Source organism: Lepidochelys kempii, chromosome 11 (assembly GCF_965140285.1).
Source record: "Lepidochelys kempii isolate rLepKem1 chromosome 11, rLepKem1.hap1, whole genome shotgun sequence".
In the NCBI taxonomy this organism is placed as follows: Eukaryota; Metazoa; Chordata; order Testudines; family Cheloniidae; genus Lepidochelys; species Lepidochelys kempii.
This window is the reverse complement of record NC_136390.1, coordinates 36,374,311-36,401,020: the sequence shown is the minus strand read 5'-3', so window position 1 is coordinate 36,401,020 and position 26,710 is coordinate 36,374,311. Positions and strand designations below refer to the sequence as shown.

Here is a 26,710-nt window from a genome sequence, read left to right as displayed (position 1 = left end):
CAGCTTCTTCCTGTCAGGCATTTTTACCCCTTTCACCTCAGAATTCCAAGATGATGTGATGAGTTCATGCGCAGGTCTCCCCTTCATGGAGGGAGAGAAGAATGCAATCCAAAAGGTCTCTGTCCAAAATGCCTCATATGTTTTCAGTGAGCCGTCCTGTGCACAGGAGGAGCACTTTACCTTAATTAATACGTCTTTTCCTGTTTGGTGAGTTATACAATTACAGAGGTTCTCAATGCAAACACTCAATATAACTTTATATCCTCGGCAACAGAGGTTATAAGTGAGATCAATACATGCAGCATCCTACATGGTTAATAAGGTCTAGACAGACACCGTGACAGAGCTCCTTCTCCACCTCGGTGTGTTCGATGCTTCTGCTTAGCGGCGAGCCAGGGTATTCCTCTCTCCCTCCGAATTTCCCCACACCCCTGGGGTTACTGTCCACAACTTGCCTAAGCAGGGTTCCTTCCGGCCTCCTTGATGGGAGGCGGGGAGGGAAAAGGGGAGCCTCTTAGTTTCTGGTAGCCCTTCTGGGTGTAGTGGCAGCAGACTAGACACCCAGTTCAGTCTCTCCCCTCTGGCAGAGTCTCTTCCCTCAGACCTCTGGGGCCCGACCTTTGCCTCTGTACTTGTGGGGTTTACCTCGTGGTGCTTGTCAGCATCTGCTCCACCCAGTTCTCCAGTAGCATGCCTTCCTCCCACAGTTCCTATCGCACACCCCTATCAGGCTGGAAGCAGGGTTCTTAACAGGCTCTGGCAGACCCCTTGATTGGCCCCAGGTGTCCTAATTAACCTGGAGTAACCTCTGTTCAGCTATCAGGGGAAAAGGGAACTGCTTATCCTGGGGCTAATATACCTGCCTTCCACCACTCTCCTGTAGCCACCTGACCTGACCCCATCACAACAACAAACATTCTTACAACTCTAATATTTATTATAAAAATACTAAAACACAGGTAAGGCAGATGGGTTTCCAGCTATGTATTGGTCAGTGTTCACTTAGGCCTGGGCCTTTGGTATGAGCTGGCACAGTCTGCCAGCATCAAATCACAAAGATATCATACAAAAACTGGTGACATACTGGTCATGAATATCAAATTACGTGTGTTTGTGTATGGGTAGTGTATAAAGAGTTATGTATGTGGGCTGGAAATGTGTGTACAAGTCTGCTCTAGACAAAGGAATGTTGTCTGGCCTGTTTGCCTCTGTCTCTAGTGCAAATTGAGCAAGATGAGGCCAGAGATAATGAAGTATATATTTACATCTAAAGCGAACAAACGGATTAAGCCAATTGGAGAAGCAAAGTGAGCAGAGCAGGAGCGAGTCAGAATGGCATTTGCACAAGCAGCAGGAGAAAAGGCTTTATCTGGAAATACACGTCAAAGCAATACATTTCAGAGGTTCCCTGGACTATTCAAAGAGGGGCAGAACACTCCTTAGTTACCCATCACTTAGGGAAGAAAGGGGATAGAATCCTTTGATTTTGTGAGAGTTGGATCCCCTGGCACAGAGGGCTAGAAATGTTGGTATCATGACGTAAGTGAGAAAACTGCTTAGGCAAAGATTACCTGCTAAAATTAATTTTTTATCACTAGAAAGAGTGTTTTGTTTTGTTGGTATCCACACCTCTCTCCTTTTTTTCTGGCTTATTATCACATATTGCTGTTCTTTGTTAATAAACTTATTAGTTTTACTATAAACATCTTAAAATGCTGTTATATTGAAGTAAAGTATGAGTCTTCAGCTAAATTAACAGGTTGGAGTTGTGCTCTGTCTCTCTGGAGGTGCAAACTTAATTTCTGTGAATGTCCAGTGAGAAGGACTGGACTCTACAGAGACCGATGACTCTGTGGAACTCAGGAATTAGGATTCACTGATGGTTACCTGCAAGGCAAGATTTTGACTGGCAAAGTCTTGAAGTTTGCTGGTGAGGCAGACAGACTGGTGTGGCAGGGACCTGACACACAGTGTAAACTCCAGCAAAGATCTCTCTTGCCAAGGCAGAGAGGAAAACATGGTGGTTTATGGTTCTGGGTTCCCTGAGTAGAGCATCATACACTGATCCACCAAGTAGTTCCTTCACTTAATTGAAGGATTTAAGAAATTTGATTACATTCTTCAAATGCAGATTGAGACTGAAGGCTCCATCATTTGCCCTATCTGAGGGGATCATTTGTCCATTAAGCCCAGTATCATTCCTCTGTCAGTGGCCACTATTTGACGCTTTAAAGGAAGTCAATAAATACACATTTACTGTGGCAAGTTGGATCACAGAAACCCCCTTGGGGCTGCCAACTGATGTGCCAAGACTACTTCTGCCCCTGCTTTCCCTGCTAGCTTGGGACTCCAGAGCCCTGCCTGGCTGTGCCAGACATGCTTGCTGGCTACAAACAAAGACCCAGGTCTGAACCATGTCCCACAAACTGCAGGCTTAACTGAAAGCAGCTTAAGAAGTGTTCCTGTCTTTAACACTCAGATGCCCAACTCCCAATGGGGTACAAACCCCAAATAAATCCGTTTTACCCTGTATAAAACTTATACAGGGTAAACGCATAAATTGTTCACCCTCTATAACATTGATAGAGAGATATGCACAGATGTTTGCCCCCCCCCCCAGTATTAATACATACTCTGGGTTAAACAATAAGTAAAAAGTGATTTTATTAAATACAGAAAGTAGGATTTAAGTGGTTCCAAGTAATAGCAGACAGAACAAAGTGAATTACCAAGTAAAATAAAAATAAAACACGCAAGTCTATGACTAATACAGTAAGAAAACTGTATACAGATAAAACCTCACTCTCAGAGGTGTTCCAGTAAGATTTCTTTTACAGACTAGTCTCCTTCTAGTCTGGGTCCAGCAATCACTCACCCCCCCTTGTGGCTACTGTCCTTTGTTCCAGTTTCTTTCAGGTATCCTTTGGGGTGGAGAGATTATCTCTTGAGCCAGCGGAAGACAAAATGGAGGGGTCTCCCGAGGCTTTAAACAGACTTTCTCTTGTGGGTGGACACCCCTCCCACCCCCTGTGTAGAATCCCAGCTACAAGATGGAGTTTTGGAACTACATGGGCAAGTCACATGTCCATGCACGACTCAGAACTTACAGGTAGCAATCATGGTTCACATGCTACCTTGAACATCCTCAAGTAGACTTCTTGTGTGGATTGGAGCCTTCCAAGATCCATTGTTCGTTAAGTGTTTCTTGATTGGGCACTTAACTTGCACATTCCTTTCTCAAAAAGCTGACCAAATGCTTTACTAAGGCTACTTAGAAATCAAGCAAGTACACAGCCGATATTCATAACTTCGAACATAGAAATGATACATACATCCGATGAAGTGAGCTGTAGCTCACGAAAGCTTATGCTCAAATAAACTGGTTAGTCTCTAAGCTGCCACAAGTACTCCTTTTCCTTTTGCATACAAATAGGAGGAATAGATTCAGATCATAGATCATAATCTTTAGAGAGAGAGATGTTACATGGCATATGTAGCATAAACATATTCCAGTTATGTCATATGTACATTCATAAGCATATTGCCATAAAGCCTTATGGGGTGCAACGTCACAATACACTTACCTGGGGAAATCATCTTTGCTGATCACATAGAAAAGTAGTTTATACCCCAATGCCTGATTTTGTTTAAAAATCACATTTATCTTGCATAAGTACAAATGTTAGTGATCATACAGTTAACCATCTCTTTGGAAAGTCCACCTGTAGTATTTTGGTTATTACCATGTACAAAAATATCTCATTCAAAAATTATCAGTCATTTATTTCATTGAGTATTGCTGTAATCTTATATTTTAGAAAAGGATGAAAAAGGAGAGACTGTCCAGTTTTGATCATATACTTCATGATTTTCAATACTTGAGTCAAGTTTCTCCTAATGTCTCCCTCACACATAGTAAATACTTTTAGTTTGTATAATCTGAAGGTAGGTTCCTATGCCAGAACTAATAGGAGAGCTGGTTTAAGAGTTATTAGTTTGGAGAATAGCTTTCACATCCTCCAAATTCTTGAAGTGTGTTTTTGGTTTTCTGATAGCATCGATTACAAAATGAGTTTACAATCCAATTAGACACAATGCAACTGGTGGTATTCAGATTACTTACACATCAGTCACCAGGTATAACTTATGCCATCTATCAGGAAGAGATTCCCTGACCAAAATTATTTCATTATTTTTCTCATAGTAAATAAACTTATCCTAAATAAATCCAAAACACCAAATTAAAAAACAAACAAACAAACAAACAAAACAGCCTTTTTAGTCCCAGATATGAAGACTTCTTGACGAGGACACCATTCACCTGAACAGGGTTTTACTAAAGGGAATGCCATTGCTTATTTAACTAAAGCTCGAGATCCTTTCACCTTACTGCTTTTCACAAAAAAAGAAAAAGTTAATGCAGGGAGAAGTGCAGTCTTTTATGCACATGAGAAAGCCAATAATAGATTATGTTCAGTCACCCACAGGTGAGTAACTGAAAAACTGATTAGAGTTTGTTTCCTCCCCCCAAATTTAGCAGATTGGATGCAGCTCTTTTTTCCCCCTTAAAGAAGCAGTATATTTTCTCCCCCCCCTCCAAATAATTAACTAACTTGATCAAGCGTTTCAACTGATCCTAAATTTGACCAAGACAGCAATTATATGTGCCCGTGCATAAAAAAAAAAAAAAGCTTGCGCATGCCCTCAGCTTGCCAGGGAATTTTCATTCTTGATTAATAATTATTTAAAAACAAACAAAAAAAAACATCTAGGGCCATTTGGAATAGGAAATAATAAGGTTCATGGTTTGAGGTATTCTCACATGTATGTCTTTTAGCACTGAGGGTAAAAGAGATTTGATTGATTTGAGGTTTACTTTGTCAGGCTCAAATGCCTACATTCCCCATAGTCATCAAATGAACATCAATTGGGGGAATTTTTCCAATTGAGAAACAAGGATCCTTTTCGTTACAAGGATTCCTTATTGTAAATTATTGTCAAAAATGTTGCAACATATCCTGTTGTTTGGGAAAATGTTTGCCATCTGATGTTTTTATATCTAACTTTTGAAAGCACCACAAAGTTACACATATTTCCTGGACAAACAGGGTGTGTGTGTGTGTGTGTGTGTGTAATTCTGTTCTGATAGTCTCCAGTGATTCCAGCAGGATTTCCCTTTAGCAGTATAGGGGGTATCACTCAAACTAGTGGAACATATCAAACGCCCTCAAATTTCACCTACTGTATCCAAACATCCTGAGCCTGTGCAGGTAGGTAAGATTTTGTAACCAAGTGCTCAATTAAGAAAGGGAGAGTGTAAGAACAATCAGAAAAAATAATACGTTACCAAAACAAAGTTAATCTAGATATACATTTTTCATATGCTTGTGCAAAATCTAATTCCAGATGTCATTGCAATGAGTCTCTCCTCTAACCCATGCATACCTTTTATAAGGGTCAGGCACAGGTGCAATCCCTATGTTCCACATGCTTTCCCTATTCCCCCAGGGCTACATAGCTGACCATCGCGGGAGCAGGACTGGCATAATTGAGGGACTAATCTGCAGCCATAAAGGGGTAAAATAATGGACATGCTCCCCACCACCACACCCTTTGCATACCAGGATGTTCTGGGAAGTATTTTGACTCCGTAAAGCAGAATTCCTTCTAATGCTTCTCCTGGGGTGGTACAGCCTTGAAGGGACAATTGACTTCTTATGGTGAAATTCACCCATGTCTATGTGGCCCACAGAGAAGTGAGTGACTTGATAGCCCAGTGGTTAGGGCCCTCCCTTGGGATGTAGGACAGTCAGGTTCAGAGAAATATTCCAAAGAATATTTAAGTATTACAGCTTCAACTGGAGTGATTGAGAGAATCTTACTTCTAAAATATCCCACAGAGCAGTGGGTTATGGCATTCACCTGGGAGGTGGGAGATGGGTTCATGACCTTGCTTCTCTCCATTCTTTTATCCCAGACATATTCCATTATTTTTTTCTTCTTACTATGCCTGTTCAGTGTGTCCATTTTTCCAGAATGGCGAAGGGTCAAATTCTGCCCTGGTTCATGTTCTTTGCAACCCCACTGAATTTGCACAGTAATTCAGGCGAGGCAAGCCAGGGCAAAATTTTGCCCTATGAAATTTTAAAAGCTGGTCTTTTGGGTTTGTTTTGCAGTCACAGGACCACTACAAGATTTATCTGGAATGTGCAAAGAAGAACAATTGCAAATATAATGTATTTTGTTAGGAAAGAGCCTCCGCTGGGGTCAGTTCTGGGAACCAAGGCCCGGATACTCTAAAGGTATTTTAGATGCCTAAATCCCATCAAAATCAGTGGGAGATATTCTCCGAGATACTTCTGAGGACCAAGCCAAAGTCATGAAACAGATTCCTGTCTTCAGTGAGAAAAGAGGCTTTTGAAAGGCACAGTTTGCTTTCAGCAACAGAAAAATCTCCCAATGAGAGATCTGATTTGGCCAAAGAAAGTGATTCAGATTCCAATATGCATTTGGCTACTTCCTTTTACAGGAAGGAATTCAGAGATTATAGTGATAGGTGTGGTAGAAGAACCTGAATAGAAGAGAAGAGTGTGAATCAGTGCTAAAAATGAACTACTTTAATAAATTATAAGTTGCGGCTGCAGTGTCATCAAACTGATCTCCATAGTTCCAACTCCCTTTTTAGTGATCTCCTTCACGGTGTTGGGTGTGCAGAAAATGGCAAAACAACACCACCACAAAAAACCCACATCACAGCTGCATGAACTTCACAGGATCCAGTGCAATAAGATACCACGGTTGGCAGCCAAAATGTACAAGGAACAGGAAAATGAGAACAAAAAGTCAGTTTAGCACCTTTTTCAAGAACAGTCAAATAATGAAAGACAAGATTATTCTTGTTGAGTAAAGCCTCTTCTGTTAGTGCCACGGCTGCTCTCTGATGAAGGGTAAAGAGGGAAAGACCTGATGTCACCATCAAAAAGCAGCATCAATATTTAGAAAATTTAAAAATACAGAGTCAGATTTTACTTCGTTACACCACTATGAATCCATAGTAACTCCACTAAAGTGAATGAATAATTGAGACCAGAATTTGGGTTGCAGTTTCTAGCTAATGTTGGCATATAGCAATAAATTCAGAGGTTGATAGGCGCTCTCTTAACATTCAATGGCACCCAGAACTACTTACACTGACATAGCAAATATTAATGAGCATAAGGGAGATGTCAAGAAGCAGGAGAAGGGGAATAAAGGGTGGTCTATTTTAATTTACAATCTTATACATTCCTCTATGGATACATTAACACTTGAAAAAAACAAACACACACAGTGGCGAGTCTCACAGCCCAGGTCAACTGACTCAGGCCCCCAAGACTTGTGTTACAGGGCTAAAAATAGCCATGTAGATGTTACTGCTCAAGTTGGAGCTTGGGCTCTGAGACTCTTTCCCCTCACTGCATTTCATTTTTAGTCTCATAGTCTAAGCCGAGAGCCTAAGTCAGTTGACCTGTGCCCTGAGACTCACTGCCAAAGGGTTTTTTTGTTGTTGTTTTGCAGTGTAGATGTACCCTATGGTTTGTTGTTTTTTTTAAACCATACCCATATCTGCTGTACCCTCAGCATGAGTTAAATCTAATTTAGTCTTATCTCTGAATTCGGCCTGAAGTTTCAATAGGTAGCTGTTTTCTCTGACGGAAGAGGTAGCATACAAGTCCAATTATACAGTAGAACCAAGGGGAGATTAGGGGACAAAAAAAATCTGCTTTTTAGTCTTTAAAATGCTGGTTAGACAGAAAAGAATCTAACAGCATAGAATGGTATGGGAGAAACAATGACAATGCTGGTCAGTCAAAGGTTATCTCTGTACTCTTACTGTGGGAGAAGTAATGAAGTCCACCACCAAAGTAATCATATCATTATTTTTGCTGCACAATTCAAATAATACTTTCCCAAACATATGTTCAATATCTGGATAAATGGAATAAATTAACTTTTACTGGTTAGTACTGACCATAAAGACTTCATTATGATGCCAGGTAGTCAAGGTTGAAGAAAATATTAGGGGACAGATTAGCAATGAAAGGTTGCGTGTACATGTGTCTGTTGCTTACTAAACAATCGGAGCTGAAGCACACTAGAAAAAGCTACATATGTGTGAACTGAAGGATATGAAAAAGCCAGTGACCTATATTTTTCAGTTATCCACATTTACCGCCTGCATAGCATAGCTGTAACATTTTCTTTAGCTAGCTAATGTAATGGTATGTCACTGTACATATGTATATATACAAGGTATATGTTTATAAGTTAAAATTGTACAGTTGCATATTCGTTATTCTTGAGACTAACCTTTTTTAATCCTTGTTTGTTACTCAATATAGCCAAAACTGGCTTAAATGTTTTGATTTGAATCAATTATTAAAAGATGTATTAGGGTAAAATCAAAGTGAGCTGATTAAAAATAAATTGTAATGAACTATGAAATCTTTTTCATGCTACTGGTAGACAAATACTGCAAAAAATATTCAAGCAATGTTCTCAAATAAAACCAACCAATACATTTCAGCTATATTTATGATGCTTTTTGAGTCATATTTCATATTCACATAGATTATTCTTCATTTGCAAGAATGATTGTGAAATGTGATAATCTTGCTGATAATTGTGTTAATGTGTTTGTGCCAAGGATTACACTAAATGTGTTGCATTATGAAATCTCGGATTTCTCTCCGAGAGTCACTCATTCAGGGGCCAGAACCAATATCATGTGCTATATGTGATCAGTTATACAGCACAAATAACAAATAGCCAACTTGAATAGATTGTGAACAACCCACTGGCCAATCTATGTTCAGATACAGTCTTTGTTGAACAATTTAGACTAGCAAACATTTTCATAAAAATCAATTTCCCCCCCACAGATTACAGGGCAAAATACATCAAATAAATTATTTGTTCTGAATATTGCCAGCTGTAATCCATACTATATTCAGAAGACTGTACTGAAGTAGCAATGCTTTTCTTTCAGATTCCTCTTGAGAGGTGAGATGGTATAGTGCCTTTTCTCCAAGAATTGTGCACTTCATAGATAGAGCATCAAGCCTGGGATGATCATGGGGAGACATCCAGTGGACAGTTTCAGGTATGGAAACACTGCTACTGATCATCTGAATACTAGGCTGTCAATTAATCGCAGTTAACGCATGTGATTAACTCAAAAAAATTAATTGCAGTTAATCGCACTGTTAAACAATAGAATACCAACTGAAAATTATTAAGTATTTTGGATGTTTTTCTACAATTTCCAACAGATCAATTTCAGTTACATCACAGAATATAAAGTGCACAGTGCTCACTTTATATTTTTTTATTACAAATATTTGCACTGTAAAAACGATAAGAGTATTTTTCAATTCACCTCTTACAAGTACTGTCGTGAAATCACTCTAGCATGGAAGTGCAACTTACAAATGTAGATTTTTTCTGTTACATAACTGCACTCAAAAACAAAACAATGTAAAACTTTAGAACCTACAAGTCCTCTCAGTCCTACTTCTTGTTTAGCCAATTGCTCAGAGAAACAGGTTTGTTTACATTTGCAGAAGATAATGCTGCCTGCTTCCTGTTTACAATGTCACCTGTGACTTCAGCCTGCAGCCACTGGGAGCTGCAGGGTATCACCACCTCCGGTGGTGGCCAAGCACTGCAGGGTACCCTTGCCACCACCAGTGATGGGGAGGAATCCCCCAGCAGCTCCCCAGCCACCAGGGCCATGGACAGTGGGCTGGGCATCCCACAGCAGCTCCCCAGCTGCTGTAAGCGGGGTTTCCTCCCAGCCACTGGGCAGAGGCTGCAGCTCCCAGCTACAGCAGGGCAGGGTGCTGGACCCTCTTCCCTCCCTGTTTTGTCATGGACATTTTTAGTAAAAGTCAGAGACAAGTCATAGCTTCCGTGAATGTTTGTTAATTGCCCGTGACCAGTCCATGACAAAAGCCTTAGCTATTGGCAATCTTTCCTCTCGTATAGGATATTGGCACTCTACATCTTTGGATAAAGGATCTCACCTCCTGAACTCTGTTGAACTCGCCAGCACAAAGCCCTGAGTCAACAAACATGTTAACATATTCTATGTTCCTGGATACGCAATAAACTGCCAGATGTTATCAGCTAGTTATCTTAGTAGGTTTGAAGCCCACATATTTAAAATTCTAATTTTCACACTTTCAGTTTTCTTGAATCTCTGATATTGAGGATGATACATAGAGATTATAAAGCATTCTAAATTAATAGTAAACTGCACCAGGATGTAAAGATAAATTGCTATTCAAAAATATAACACTAGATTTATTTAAAGATTGATCTTCAGGCCCCATGAGAAGTGTAATATAAATATGGGGTTAAAATCTGTGCCTACTCTTCATCCAATGGATTCGCTTCAATGGGACTACACACAGAATATAAATTGTGGTTCTTCATCACAAGCCAGGGGAAGTCCCAGGCCCAAATCAGTCTTTAGTGCTTCCCTCTAAGCTCCATTTATTGTCCAAACAACCAACAAACTCACAAAAAGAAAATAAAGCTTCCAGCTAGAGTCAACTCCAAGGGTTTCCCACCTAGAATCTCCCTTCCTCAGGGACTACTGCAGGAGGCTATCCTTTCCTCTGCAGTCCATCACTTTCCTGCAGCTTTTTATAGGGAACACCTTCTCATCTGGGTCTAATTAGTGAACAGGTCAGACTTAGCTGCAGGCCCCTGAAGTGGGAGACCACCTTTTTAAGTATTCAAGTAAATCTATTTATTCATGTCTGAATATCGGTGACATCACATCAGAATTTTTGGAAGCCATCACAATCACTGTTCCCTCTAAGCTGTGCGCGTGCACACAGATCCTAAACCCCGCGCACACGGCGAAACACCACGTGCACAAAAAATTGCACAGAAGCACAAGAATTCGCACAGAAGAAATTTTTTTGTGTACGTGGCCTGTCAAAAATTAGAGGGAACACTGGTCACAATGCAACGCTAACTTTGAGCACTCAGCATCTGTCCTTCAGTGATCTGTCGCAGACCATCCGTCCATCTCCTCACTAGTTGTCCTGTACTACAATAAATCATAATAACTTTCTCAAGGTTATTTCCATCTCTATGCTATAATGAGACCAAAGTAAATAAGTTTTCATCTGTTGATTTCTGATATCAGTGCCTGCTGCTCTCCAATAATATTTCTAATTTTGGCATTTGTCTTCCCCCCATCAAGCAGATATGCAAGAGGCTTCGCCAGAACCACATTTCAAAAGCACCCATTTTCTTTTTGCCAGCAGCATTAACTTCCCAAGACATGCATCCATAAAATAGTACTGAAAAAAATATTAGACTTTTCACCAGCTGCACCTTCATATACTTTAAGATACCACAGTTTTTCCACACTTTCTTAAGGAAGACCATAGCTGAGCGAGCAGTCCTTGTGACAGGAAGCAATTCATTTCAGAATTTAGGCAATAAACTTGTATATCATACAGTTTTTCTAGGTCTTCTCTCTAAAGTGATGTTATAATTTTTTGTGCAAAGAAGTTTTTCTGCAGATTTAAAAATATAATCCAAATGTCTGGAGAATATTTTTACTTGCATATATAAAAATATCTTTCTAGACAGAAAACACGGCTTTTTATGTTGACAATAAAATGTGCTTTTTTTTTGGTGAAATTTCTGTCAACTATCTTCATAGAAAGGTTATAAAATCACCAAACTACAGTATACTAAATGAAAGCCCTGAATTGCTTTTGCAATTTGAGTCTGGAAAAAGGAAAGACGAAAATTATGACAAAGGAGCTTATTCCAAAGCAAGCTCCTTGCAAGTCCAGTGGAAGTCATTCGGAGTTGCTGCCACTCAGTACCTGTCAGGATCAGCTCATAAAGCACAGTTCCATCATAGAATGCAAGAGGAGCAATCATATAAAATGACATATTTAGTCATAAACTTTAATTTCTTACATCCTACTTGTGTTGTACAATGTAATTAAGGGAGATGTGGAAAAGTTGGTAAATGAGACTCAAAACTTAGGAAAATAAAAAACAAAGCCATTTTTTCCCTTCTTTCCTGTACCACTTTCTTCTTGATGGAAATGTCTCTGTTGCATCCATTATCATGCGTGTTAGTGCCCTCTCCTCTGCAATCTCTCAAGGCAGAAACCCTAATTATAGTCAAAATTAAATATATAAAAAGGACACACTGAAACTTTATCATTCTGTTTTGTAAAAGTAGGTTACTTATTTCCTTTCCATGGTAGCCATAGCTGAACTATTGTATATAGCTGCCCATAGCCAAAGGCTGTTTTCTTTTATAAGTAATGGGGAGGCTACAAATTATGTGGATTTGGCTGACTTAAAATTACAAAGGATAAAACAAGTGCTTTGCATCACTTTGGAATACACAGCAAGGTAAATTGTGTGGTCAACACCATGAGACAGACTTGTATGGAAAAGTCCTACAGCATTTCAGAGGGATGAAACCAATAAGCATCTACAGAAATTGAATGAAGTTCTACAGAACTGACAAAAAAACCCGACAGAACTTAATAGAAAATTAGATCCTTTCTATAGTTCTTTTTAAAAATCATATATAACTATAGCAGATTTATAATTCTTTATTAAATTCTACGGTATTTCTATTCAGGTCTATAGAAGATGAGTAAAATAAAGACATTCATCACATACTTTCATCAGAATATAATATACTCTGTTCTTCAGTGTTATAATACATCTTTAAGTACCTACTCCCACTCACCCACATGGGCAACTTTCTGGGAGAGCAAGGGGTTTCTCGGGACTCTGTCCCCCATCTTTGGATAATCTAATCCACTAACTCAAATTCGACTACCATCTCTATACAGATGACTCACAGATCCACCTCTTTACTCCAGACCTGTCTCCTATCCAAACTAAAATTTTAGTCTCTCTGATATCTCTTTGTGGGTGTCTAGCCATCAGCTCAAGCACAACACGGCTAAAATGGAGCTCTCAATCTTCACCCCCAAGCCCTCTCTGCTACCTCTTCTCTCAACCACTGTGGATAACATCATCATGCTGACTGTCACTCATGTCAGTAACCTGGAATGTCAACTTCCACTTGCACCTCTCTCTGGGTCCTCACACCTATGCTACAATTAAATCTTGCTGATTCTCTCCAATATAATATCTCTAATATATAGCCTTTGCTATCCATCCACACAGATGAAACTCTAGTCCAGACTCTCATTACCTCACGTAATATCTCAATTACTACAACATACCTTTCCCTGGCTTGGCAAATCCAATCTTGCCCTGTTCGTATCCATTCAGAATGTTGTTGCAATGATCATTGTTCTAGCCTGTCACTTTGACCACAGTGCCCCTCTTTGCTTCCCTCTCTCTTCTATATTGCATCGAACATAAGCTACTTATCTTCACTGTATGCCCTTTCCGACCTATCCCTACTCTACCTATCATCTCTCATTCACTATTAAGAGATTGGTTTAGGCCTCAGATTGACCCATGTTGCCTGCCTCCATCACCCACTTGTTACACTTTCACACAAAAGCATCTACATGCTTTCATGCTCCCCAACATCCTTGAAAGGTGCTCCACATAAATATCTGCAAAGCTACCTCACTATCCTCCTTCAAATCCATCCTTAAAACTCTCCTTGGTTAGGCCAATGGTGTATGGAGGTCACTGCCTATCATGCAGCCCAAATATTGTCTCATTATTTCCTTGTACTCCCCTAAAAGGTCTGTCCATATCCATCTCTTGCGTCTTGTCTTATATTTAGATTGCAAGCTCTTTGGGACAAGGACCATCTTTTTGGTCTATGTTTGTACAGCATCTAGTACAATGGCATCCTCTCCGAAGACTAGGGTTTCTCGGTGCTACAGTAAATCAAATAAATAATAATAATTGTTATGTCCTTAAAAGCCTGCTATGGAAACCTCCTACAAAATTTAAAAGAAAATATTGTTGAATTATCTGCAGAATTGTAGAGGGTGGTTGAAAAATCATTTAGAACTGATCTTATTCTCCATTAAATTCCATAGATTTTTAGAATAATTTGTACAGAACTCTGTTGTTTCATCTCTAATAAATACAAGAGGACTTTCTCATAAGAAATTTCAGAGGAAGAATGATCAGGCATCAGTATTTTAAGACTGAACTTTCAGAGAGCAGGCAAAGCAGGCATCTGATTATTAGTGTAATACATTATAGTTTTGGACTACAGCAATGGAATCAATGTAGTTAGAAGTGGGGCTGAAAACATTAATAAAATTGTTTGAAAATTCAATTTTTTTAAAAAAAGTGTTTTTATTTTAATAATTAGGTCTTACTAAATACGTGGTTAAGAATCACAGACAACTAATTCAGAAAACATCACTGAAAGGAATGAAAAGACTATAAAAATAGCCAAAGAAGTACCAAAACAACTGTGTGTGTACCAGTCTTTATCTGCCATATATAAATGCCTATTTAATCCTAATATTCAAGGACACACATACAGGTCCCTTGAAGAGAGGCCTATCAAAAGGCAAAGTAGAAAAGGGGTTCCCGGGAACCAGGTTAGGTCAGATACTGTCAAGGTAGACATGACACTGATGACCAGGGACTGGGCAGAAAGCCATCTCATATGCCCAGCTGGGGATGTTAAGGAGGTGGTGGATAAGATGACCAGGATGGAGAAGACCCAGACAGACAAGGGAACCCACACTGATGCAGAACAGGCTGTGGTAGGGACTCAGACCCTGGAGGAGAGGATGCTGGAGGATCCAGTGGGACAGGTAAAAGAGCTGTAGGAGAAGTTGGCAGCTGCTGAGGAGGCCCTGCATATAGCCGAGGGGAACTTAGAGAGTTCCAGAGGAACCAGGCCTAGTATGCTACTGAGGAGAAGGAAAATGTGTGTGAAAAGGTGTGCAACAAGAGAGGGATAACCTGCAGGCGCAGCCCAGACTTGTGCAGGGCAGGAGACATCCCTACCCCTGAGAATTGTAGTCTTAAGGGGGAGGGTGCATGATGGGGCATCTGCCCCACACTGGCCCATAAGTGGTAACAGAGCCCTAGGAAGGCTGTGCAGGAGGCAGCCAATTAGAGAACGGCTGTGAGAAGCAGCCAATCAGGGATGGGCTGGCCCACGAAAGAAGAGCTGCAGGGCAGAGCAGTTTCAGTAGCTGCCTGGAGCTTGAGGGGGCGGGGGAGAAGATCAGGCTCCTAGCAAGAGGAAGGAGAACCAGCATCCTGGACAAAGCAGTGCTGCCAGGAGGGACCGGGGAAGCCAGAGAGAGCTCCTGGCTAGCTGCTAAGATTGGCCGGCCGAAGCCCTGAGTTAAGGGCGAAGGAGGTGCTGGGGGACCGCGGGGAGGTGGGCCCGGGAAATGAACTGAGGAGTCGGAAGGGACACAGCAAGTGTTGACCATCTACAGGGTCCGTGGGCTGGGACCTGGAATAGTGGGTGGGCCTGGGTTCCCCCGCTCCCTGCCACTGAGGAAGTGGCCAATTAGCTGCGGTTGCCATTGAAGGAAGTGGCTGGACAGCAGACTGCCGTTCCCCCGGAAGGGGAGAGAACAGACCAGAAACAGCCAGTGAAACAGCCAGAGGGACGCCAAACAGGATGTGGTCCTTGGAGCGACATGCGTCCAGGAGCAGAGGTGACTGTGGGTGAGACACCACCAGAAGAGGTTGAAGAGCTAATTCCCATAAGAACCAGTAGGAGGTGCCACAATGGTGAGTCACACCCCTATCACACCTTGACTCAGAGAGGGGCATTAGTGGACCAGAAAATGTGATAATTAAACACAAGGCCTAACTCTGCAACCTCTGCTTATGCATATAGTGCTATTACAATCAACAGGACTATCTGCATGAGTAAATACTAGTAAGAATTGTAATATTAGGGCCACAGAAATCTTTTATATCTGTCGCTAGCAGAAATCTTGCTTTCAGAAATGAGTGATATGAAAAAGAACAAACATTCTGTAAAATAAAACTTGTAGGAGAATCTGATTTGTGCCAGCACGTCTGCAGTTTTCCTCAGGTATTACAGCACTTTCACTAGTATATTTTCTCCTGGTTTCCAGTTGTCCACATTATTTGCTGTATTGCTAATGCAATAAATTCAGAAGTATAATAACTCAGATCACGAGGCTGGGAGTTGGTAAGCCTGGGCTGTATTCCTGACTTTACTCACTGACTCACTTTGTAATCTACATTTAGCAAATTTCTTAACCGCTCAGTTTATCCTTCTGAAAAATACATATAGTAATAGGTGAATATATCTCACAAGGTTATTGTGAATTTTAATTAAATAAAAAATCCTAGTATGTAAATATACTTTGAGATCATTGCATAAAAAGGCACTATAAAATATTAAAGTTAATAAATGCATTTTAAAAATTCAAACAAATATAGTCACATGGGCCTCTACTAAGGGCCTTATGCCAGTTTATGCTGGTAGGCATCAGCATAAATCCTGGGTGAATTTAACTCACGCAATTTTCTATTATATATCACTGCACATATGCATGTAGCCATGTATTTTCCACATCTCTACTTTATTAGAAAGCTAACAGTAATAACATATTTCCAGTGCTACAACTGCAATAAGCCTTCACATATTTTCCATTATCCTTTTGTACTGTCTGCAGAATTAGAAGAGGTAGACTGCTTTCTATCAAACAGAAATTCATATTTACACAGTGATCTTACAATCAGAACACTGATTATTAATTAAAAACACACCGAAGTGCCTGATCAGTTTCTTTCATGGTTCAGCGTTTTCCTGTTACAAAGAAAATTTGTACCTCTAAGCCTTATACAATATTATTCTTTGTGGATCAAAAATCCTGGTTGCCATGGAAACTGTAAAAAAGAAAATCAGTCATGACAAAGCAATAGAATAACGGAAAACATCTGCTGTGAAATCACTCACTGGCTCAGGTTTTCCTATCAGAAATACTTGAGTGAATTCAACTTGAAATTAAAGCATTTCTTAAAATCTAAGTCCCAAACTACAAATGTTTAGTGAGTTTAAGGCATTCAGATATGTACTATCTCTATAGATTGGAAGGAGGTAACACTTTTTGTGTGTGTATACTATATAAAAACAGAATTGTGTAAATAAAATATGCTGTTTTTCTTTGCTAGACCTTTTATTAAAAGCTGTTTTGTGGATGCAGACGCATTTGGCACAGAATGTTTACTGTGCTAATGATCCATCTTGCTCAATGCCTCTATACACAGGACAATGAAATAAACCACATACACAAAAAGAGATGTAAGACCCTTGATAAGAAATGCCAAAAGGGGATAATTATATTTGGCAGGCAACATAAAATAAACTGTGTTGTAGTTTAAAACAGTACATCAAGAGTCACAGATCAATCATCTTTCCTTTTGCTGCTCTATTAACATTTCTCATTCAGAAAAAAATACCCTAAAATTAATATCAAACTGTATCTGAAAAATCATTTGCCACGTAAAAATAGAATGAAAAATAAGAGTCCAAGCCAGAGTCATGCAATTCCTGTTCAAATACGAATGGCTTGTGGGGATCAGGTTGTGAATGACAACTATGGTGGTCAAAGATCCATATAATACCCTGGAATTCATGATCCTGTCAAACTTAGCCTCTGAATTATTCCATTATAGGGCTATATAGTGAGAAGTGCTTGATTTATCCTCTTGTCAAATGTGTATAATAATGTAAAAGGTCTTGAGATTGCTGCATGAAAGGCACTACATAGAAATGCAGTTGAGAATATTAGGCTTAAGGGCCCAAATCCTAAATTTGAAATGCCAGGGCACAATCCTGAAGTGCCTTCCACAGGGTGCAGGTCATAAACACAGCAGAATAGGATGGATTTAAAAAATAATAATAATATAATAATAATAATATTTTTAAATTAATTTTTATTTAAATCAGACTTTCACTAAATACTTTAATTTTTAATATTAAATACATCTATAAAAACTAAGGTTGTCATAATTTTAAATATCTATGAAAATAATTTAAATGAAAACAATCAAGTAGTATATAGTTGCTGTCAAAGTTTTAAACAAAGCCAAACCACTTAAGCCATCACTTTTCCTGGGTGGAAACTTGCATCTCTCTCCTTTCAGAATGACATTTTAAGGCTTCTCAGGCTCCCTGATTATCAGACATACCCATTCTCCTCCATATTTGACCTAGACTATACCCTTTACCAGAGTTGTGCAGCAATCATGTAAATCCTCTGCACAGCTTACAACCAATTAACTGTGCTGTTGTGGATCAGGGGTAGTTTCCAGAGGAATTTTTACCCACTTGAGCACTGTAATGAGAATTTTTTAATTTCTCAAAGCTATAGGGGAATAGGATTATAGTACTTAGAAATCATGTTCTGCACCTTTTCCCCTGTTTTGCAAAGACTGCAAATGTAAGGACAACTTGCCTCAAAGAGTCAAGAAATATCAATTTACAAGAGACTATAAAAGCTGGGTAGGCAAAACTTGAATTGGTGACTTCTCACGGTATACCTTTATCATTTTACTTAGGTGGTGTTGTCACTTTGACACTCATGGGAAGCAGTGGAAACACTTAAGAGTGCCTTTTTTTAGGGTGAGCTAGGAAGCAGCAGAATAACTTTAGAATGATATAAATAAATAAAAGTTTATACATATAAGAAAAAGGCCAGATAAATATTTGAGTTGATCTCTCAGCACCTAGTGTAACATCTATTGGAATAATAATTTCATCAAGAAAGAAAAATCTTTCTTAGCTCTATAAATATTAAGCAGTCTTTATCACCACAGCCAAACAGATGCATTTTTCTCTCCTTTAACTGTTCTCCCAAATCAGCCACTAAGCAACTATCTTTAAATGATTTCCCAGCCCTGTTTATATTTAGCTGTTTAAAAAAAGAAAACAAAAAACACAACCCAGTGCAACTCACTCCACCAATCACTGTAGAAACAGAATATGCCAATAGCTTTATAACAATTCTCTGGTTACTAGGTAACCTATAGTGGTAGTTAAAGAACAGAGCTATTTCTATTTCATGTCAACCAATGTCAAAGTGCTAAATTAGGCTGTATTCCATTCTGTATGTTTTAAACCAGTTTTTGTTTTAAAATTACTAAAATTCACAGTAACAGCATTCTATATCGTATATAACTAAATACAATATGGTGGTTTGCTTTTTCCATACTACCAGTGTCTGAACACAAAATAGGGGAAGTTAATAGTAAACAAATATCTATCATTAACAAGACATGATATTGCTCAACACAAAACAAATAATGATTAAGGCATTATACCATATAACTGCATGTAAAAAAATTGTTTTGAAGTGTGATTAGGAACCCAGTGGAAGGAAAAAAGTCAGACTGTGTTAAAGTTCTGGGTTCAAATTTAGGAAGTTTGAAATTTCCCAGACTATTTGAATGCATCGAACTCAAACCAGAATTTAGATTTCTCTCATTTCAACAAACATTCCACAAAAACACGTTTAAAGCAATATTGTTGGATATTCCAACCATTTCATAATATGGAATAAGTATGGAGTAAGTCATTGTGGATACTTCTCTGGAGACTTCCACACAGTGTGCAGCAGCAGTCAAAAAAGCAAATGGGATGTTAGGAATCATTAAAAAAGGGATAGAGAATAAGACGGAGAATATCTTATTGCCCTTATATAAATCCATGGTACACCCACATCTTGAATACTGCATACAGAGGTGGTCCCCTCATCTCAAAAAAGATATACTAGCATTAGAAAAGGTTCAGAAAAGGGCAACTAAAATGATTAGGGGTTTGGAATGGGTCCCATATGAGGAGAGATTAAAGAGGCTAGGACTTTTCAGCGTGAAAAAGAGGGGACTAAGGGGGGATATCATAGAGGTATATAAAATCATGAGTGGTTTGGAGAAAGTGAATAAGAAAAAGTTATTTACTTGTTCCCATAATATAAGAACGAGGGGCCACCAAATGAAATTAATGGGCAGCAGGTTTAAAACAAATAAAAGGAAGTTCTTCTTCACACAGTGCAGTGTCATCCTGTGGAACTCCTTGCCTGAGGAGGTTGTGAAGGCTAGGACTATAACAGGGTTTAAAAGAGAACTGGATACATTCATGGAGGTTAAGTCCACTAATGGCTATTAGCCAGGATGGGTAAGGAATGGTGTCCCTAGCCTCTGTTTGTCAGAGGGTGGAGATGGATGGCAGGAGAGAGATCACTTGATCATGACCTGTTAGGTTCACTCTCTCTGGGGCACCTGGCATTGGCCACCGTCGGTAGACAGGTTACTGGGCTGGATGGACCTTTGTCGGACCCAGTATGGCCATTCTTATGTTCTTCTTAAGTATACTTGAACAGTTGAGGTTAAAATGTTTAACAGACACATTTAAATAATTCATGTTCAAATAGTTATACGCAGGAAATAGAAAGAATCTGTGCAAGTGCTTTAATTTTTCATGCTCCATTCTTTATCTTACGCCCTAGTCCCTAGCTGGAATAACAGGCAGCTGAAATCTTTAACACACATGAAGAAGTGGTGTAAGCTCCTCAAGTAGTCAGAGGTTTCAAACACAAACCAGGAGGCAGAATGTATTATAGCAGAGTTCATAGTTCAGAATCTGTATACAGAATGGTCAGTCCCAAATTACCTATTTTACAGTCAGTTTAATGATGCTTATTATTTTAATGACCAAAATTACTCTAGTCTTTTTTGTTCTTATTGTTTTGACAATACCATTTAAATAGAACATAGTAATCTGGGAGTCAGATATTGCAGTGATCTGCTGCTGAGCCAACTTGTTCCTTCCTGCTCCCACTTTACCACTGACACACTCCTAGGCTGAAACGGCCTCAGGAGAGTTATTAAAATCACATCAATAAAGTTCCTAAAACATTACATTAGTTAGCACTTGCTGTACAACATTGCCATTCTCAGAATGCCAGATTTGCTAAGTGAATGTTTGGACGTTTGAAGTGTTCTTGATGTCATTACTCCATTGGTCACCCAGAGAAACACCCCTTCCCACCAGAGGACATGGAGCACAATAATCCTGTTGGAAAAACTAGGCGGAGCAATTCCTTTTGTGTCACTAAGGGGAGCAAAGACTCTGGTGTACACAGATGGAAAATTGGATGCCCTCCTCATTCTAATGAACACATTGTTTGTAGTCCTGGCACTGTTCACTCTGCTTGCACATACCATCTGTTTCCCCTACTCTCTGCCAGTCTTGCCTATTTAGATTGTAAGCAATTTGGGGCAGAGGACTAACTCTTATTCTATGACAACAGTGCCTAGCACAATGGGGTCCCGTTCTTGACTGACTGCTAGCCACTACCCTGATAAACATGATTAATAATCCAGCAAGATGGTGAAGACCATCTGAGACAGAGTGAGGGGAGTTTTCAATTATCTTTACATTAAGTTTCTTAGGTGTAATTATTGCAGTTTTCATTTTAAGCCCTTGCTATATTAAGGACTACTATATTTACATTGTGCTGAAGGGGTTACCTTGCTAAACATTAATTTAATAGCAGGGTAAAAAAGGCCTGTAAAACCTCTTCAAATTGCTGGTGTGCAAGTTACTGGTGTGCAAGGGTTAAAGTGCTGGGAAGTGGCAGGGGAAGCAAAGATTTCCTCCTCTGCTAAAAGCAGAAGAGTGTTTCTGCTCCTTTCCCTGGCTGAAGTAAGCCATGCTCCCTCACAGCTACCTCTTCTCCTTTGTTGGTGCAATGAGAGCTCTCCCTCCTGTTTCAGTCTATTCTAACTACTGGTTACTGATACTTTTTTATTTTCTTGATTATGCATTACTTTCATTAGAGCTAGGAGTGACGTCTTTCAGTTCACAATCCTTTTACTATTCCTCAACTTTTTTGAAAACCCCTATGATTGTCTCTATGCTGAGCTTTTTCTTAAAAACCTCAAAGCAAAGTTACAGAGTAATGCAAACACTGGTGCTGTCTAAGTTAGTGGTCTCACCATTCCTACCACCGATGGAGCTGTGCTAATCATAGCACAATGATGGAATTTTTAAGAAAAACCTCAGTGCGGATAAGGTTATGTGCAGAGGAAAGAAAGCTGATTAACAGAAAATAATTCTTAATGCTAAGAAATATCTTTTTTCAGCATAAACTTAAGAACATTTTAGTGAAATGGCTACGTACACTAACCTTGCTTTGAAAATTTTCCTCCCTTATAAAAAGTTACAAAGGGCAGATGGCCACCCAACTTCCATTGCAAGTCAATGGGAGTTGGGCACCTAACTTCTCTTTGTGCTTTGAAAATACCTACCACAGGCTATAATCTGACTGCTTTTTTGTTTTAAATCTTGTGCAGTCTGGCTTTGCCAATTATGTAGAAATTCAGCAGCCATGTCAGATTTTTAAAAGACATTAGTTGCACTAGAAAATACAGAGTGTACTTACAACAATCACAAGAGTGCCAGTCTGCAACCTCTTGTCTCTTGAGGGAGGAAATGTACTTCAGTTTACTTTTCTTGACTTATTGCACAGCTTTAAGCTTTGAGTGTTATATTTTAAAATACTAGCCCAATTTCATCCCTGCATAATTGCAGGGATTTCAGGTAAATTTTCCCAAATTTGATATGTGTCAAATTACTTCCTCAGATAGATTCACCGCTTGAAAAATCTGAATTGTATAAAGGACATAAAATCTTTTCCCTATCACTTTGTCTCAGTCTCACCTGAAATACATCATAGGTAAAGATCTATGGAACAGTGACGAGAGTAAGAAGTGATATTTAGTTTTAATTATCAGAACATAATGAATTTTTAATTATAACAGCTCATCTGTCCTTGTAAATCTGTGAACAACATGTATTTGAGGTTGTATTTTCCCTCAACAACCATTCAACTAACATGATCAATTGACTTTTAGTGTAATACTGTAATCAGATTAACAGCATTTTACAGCAGATTTACTCTATCTTTATTATTTTAGCTCAAGACAAGGTTTCATAGCTCATTTACCTGAAATCTACATGGGAAATTAATATTGCAGCTTGTCATGTGATCAGCTATTAGTTAACCAGTCATACATTAAGTTGTGTAATAAAATCCTGTTGTTTTATTCATTAATTTTCTTGCCTGTTTTTTCCCCCTCTGGCCCTAAACCGTGTAAAAGAAATTTACCATGGTCTAAAAATGGGTAGCAGTTTTCATCATCACAATGCCATTGTGATACTGTCTTCCCAGTAAGGCAAAAAATTCGGGGGGGGGGGGGGTTAGTAAAAAAAAATCCAACCACATTCTTATCCTACATCCTTCACTACTGTACGAAGAACCATGTCAGCTGCCTTAGTGTTGCTTGGGAAGGGAAGTGTAGAGGCACTGATTTAGGGCTTGTCTACACTACAGACACTACTGTGGCACAGCAGCTGCGTATATTGTAGTGCCATATTGTAGACACGGTCTACAGAGACAGAAGAGGCAGTAGCTAGTGGTGCTCATACTGAGGTTGTGAATTTTTCATTCCCCTGAATGACACTGCTTGGTTGACCCACGTTTTAGGGACACACCGGGCCTCACACTCTCATATCCAGACAGTATCTCCAATTACTGATCGAGTATATTACTACGTAACATGTTTCTTTTCCCATTAATGTTGGCAGGCCTAGAGGATTCAATATCAATATGCACTTCCACTCTGATGGAAAAGCTGAGGTTTTGTAGGTTGCAACCATGGTTGAAAATTAATTCAGATCCCTGGGGCCTTTGAAAATGGCAAGTCTAATGCAGTTGCCGAGGGCCACAGAAGATATATGGCATGGAAATTCTACACTACATGGAATTAGTTGCTCCATGGCTTTGGGTGTTTACAATGTTCCCTGAAAAATTAAAGCTTTCATTAAGAGAGAGAAAGCAGATGTGTATGTAAACATCCAGCCCTCCTGGGCAGTGGCAAGAGGAGGTCAACTGCCCATCTACCCACACCGCTGGGACTCTCCTGGACAGCTCACACCCCACCACGTTTGGCCACTGCTGCCACTCAGGCCTGGGCTCCCTTTACTTTTTCCCTTACTCCTGGTCTCTCTATGGCTAACGCTCCGCCCGCAGGGGCCATTTGCTCCTTGCCCACCTGAGGCTGCCCCTCCTACGTGGGCCGGGCTTCCTCCGTTGGCTCACCCGCTCCTCCACGCCACCCGCCAGAGGGGCCTGCGCTCCCCTCAGCTAGGCTCCGGCTCCCTCCTGCCCCTACCCGCCCTATGGCTGCCCCTGCTGCTGGGGCTCACCCCCCTGCAGCTCCCGCCCGGGTTCTCCCTCTCGCCGCCCATTACCGTAGCACCCGGCGCCTTCCACTCACAGCCAACAGCACAGTGCGCTGGTCTCCCGTGCCGGGGCCCCCCCAACCCTTGCGGCTCCCTGGCTGCGCCGGGGCCCTCGCATCCGCTTCCCCTCCCAGGGGGCCCTTCCCCCGCCGCGCCGCCTGGGCCCCCATTTCGTCTGTCCTGTGCCGCCCTCGCTGCCCCAGCGCCTCCCCTTACCTGGCTGGGGCTGCCCACAGCGTAGCTCGTTGCTAGGCAGGGGCTCGGCCCTGCCCGCCCGCCGTTGAGCCGAAGGGGGGTGGCCGGCCCCTCGGCCGGCCGCTGCCCGCACGGCTCACTCCGCTTTACGGGGCGGCACCGGCAGCCTCCCGCGAGCGCGGGGACAGGCGGGGCGGCTCCGCTGTGGCCGGCGGCCGGCTGCACTGGGCGGCATTAGCCCCTAGGTGGTGCTGTTGTACAGCCTCGTTCTCTATCCACTACGGCCGCTGCTCCCCGCCGGCGAGGCCGGGAGCGCCGCAGCTCCCAAGCCAGCCGCAGGGCACTGGAGCGGGAGCGGCTCTCAAGGGGCGACGGGAGCGGCACGGCAAGTCTGCTTTTCACAGCGATGGACCCTGGTGCGCTTTCTGTTTGGGCAGGAGAAAAGGAGGACTTGTGGCATCATCGATGAAGTGAGCTGTAGCTCACGAAAGCTCATGCTCAAATAAATTGGTTAGTCGCTAAGGTGCCACAAGTCCTCCTTTCCTTTTTGCGAATACAGACTAATGCGGCTGCTACTCTGAAACCTGTTTAGGAAGAGATCCTCCCAGCTGTGAACCGGTGCAGGGATGGCTTCTCTAGTCTGGAGGCACACTGGGACATTATCTGTAACAGAGGTGTGAATTGCCCAATTCAGCTCACTAGAGCACTGGCCCTAAAATGCAACAATAACAAGCGAAAAAATCTAAAGTACTATTTAAATGCTGATCATTTAGTAGAAGTAGCCAACATGTCTGGTTTCATTTGAAAGGGTATTCTACAAGAAGTAGGTTGCAAGATTTAAAGATATAAAAACTGAATGCCCAATCATGTTGTAGCTTCGCTGCTAGAATTCTGGAGACAGGAAGGAAAAGAGTGAAATAAAATCATATTTCTATTTATATAATAATATTACAGAAGTTAGAAATTAAAAGTGACCTATTAAATCAGCCTTTCCTCCTTCTCTAGTTAAAATGTCCTCTACCACAGTGCTACTCAAAGTGGTGGTCCGCAGACCTGTGTCGGTCCGCGAGCAATCATTGGCTGCCAGTCTGTGCACACATTGGGAAAAAAAGTTGCCAGTCGCCCACAACAGATAGCTTGAGAAGCACTGCGGGTCTACCAGAACCCTCAAAATCAAGATTTAGAGAGATTGTAAACTCTCAAGGGGAAGATCACCAGAGAGACTGGAAGATGTTAGGAAGGTATTTTTTCCTTAAAAAATAAAATTTCAAGATTGGGTGAAGTCAGTTTTATTTTAAACTAATGAATAAAGATGCCAATAATTTAGTAAACATCATATTAGTGTTTTCATTTTTCTGAATAAATACTAAATCCTAAAGATCTTAAAAAACAGATCAATCAAACAGGTTTCCAATGGCCCGTCTTCAGTTTTTAAACCATTCATAAGTTTTTCTTTTGTAATATCCAATTTTTTCACTACATATCAGTCAAGTCAGTAAAGCTTTGCTCTAGACTCACAAAGACATAGATCATTTTCTGAATGGTCTAGTTCAGCTAGGGTTACTACTTGGCCGGTATTTGACCGGCCTGGCCATTTTTTAATGGATTTGCCAGTTGCAGAAAAATAATTTAATCTGCTGGGATTTTTTTACGTGGATCTAAAGATTTGCATTATCATCACAATACACTGGGATATCTAATGGTAAAAGTTTCTGTGTCCAGCTAAAGATGTTGCAGTGGTCCCACGTCCATGATTTAAGGAATAACAGAATAAAACTGTTGAAAATACAGCAGCTGTCTGCGCACCAACACACAAGCACACCGCGCATGTGTGAGAGAGGGTTTGAGTTACACGAGAGTGAGATGTGTGATATTATCAATCTTATCTGTATGTGGTATCACTCTAGATACTATAAGCGGCTGTTGAAGGGGAGGGTTTGTGGAGTTGCCCTGTGGTTGGGGTTGCAGTGGGCTTACTGGGGCAGGTTTTTTGGATTTCAAAGGTGGTAACCCTAAAAGTTCAGTTCATATACAAATATCTCACAACACAAAATATGTCTTTTGTTACTTAAAAAACTTAGTACTTAAATTATTGTGGTTCAGCGTTCTCCATTCTCTTCCTTTCTTAGGCCCTGATCTGGCAACTCATTCTGTAGGGGTGGAAGCAGAGGTCTACTGACATGCATCTACTTGCAGGATTGTGGCCAAAGAGCTTGC

The 26,710-nt window shown here is 40.6% G+C and overlaps 1 protein-coding gene across 1 annotated transcript in view; it reads right to left on the bottom strand.

The window, feature by feature from the left end:
- CSRNP3 (cysteine and serine rich nuclear protein 3) overlaps positions 1-24,696 on the bottom strand; it is a 161,141-nt gene extending 136,445 nt beyond the window's left edge. Inside the window, exon 1 of the mRNA XM_073305688.2 lies at positions 24,515-24,696. The gene's annotated coding sequence lies outside the window, so the exon portion shown is untranslated. The remainder of the gene's footprint in view (positions 1-24,514) is intronic.
- Between the last annotated feature and the right edge of the window lie 2,014 nt (positions 24,697-26,710).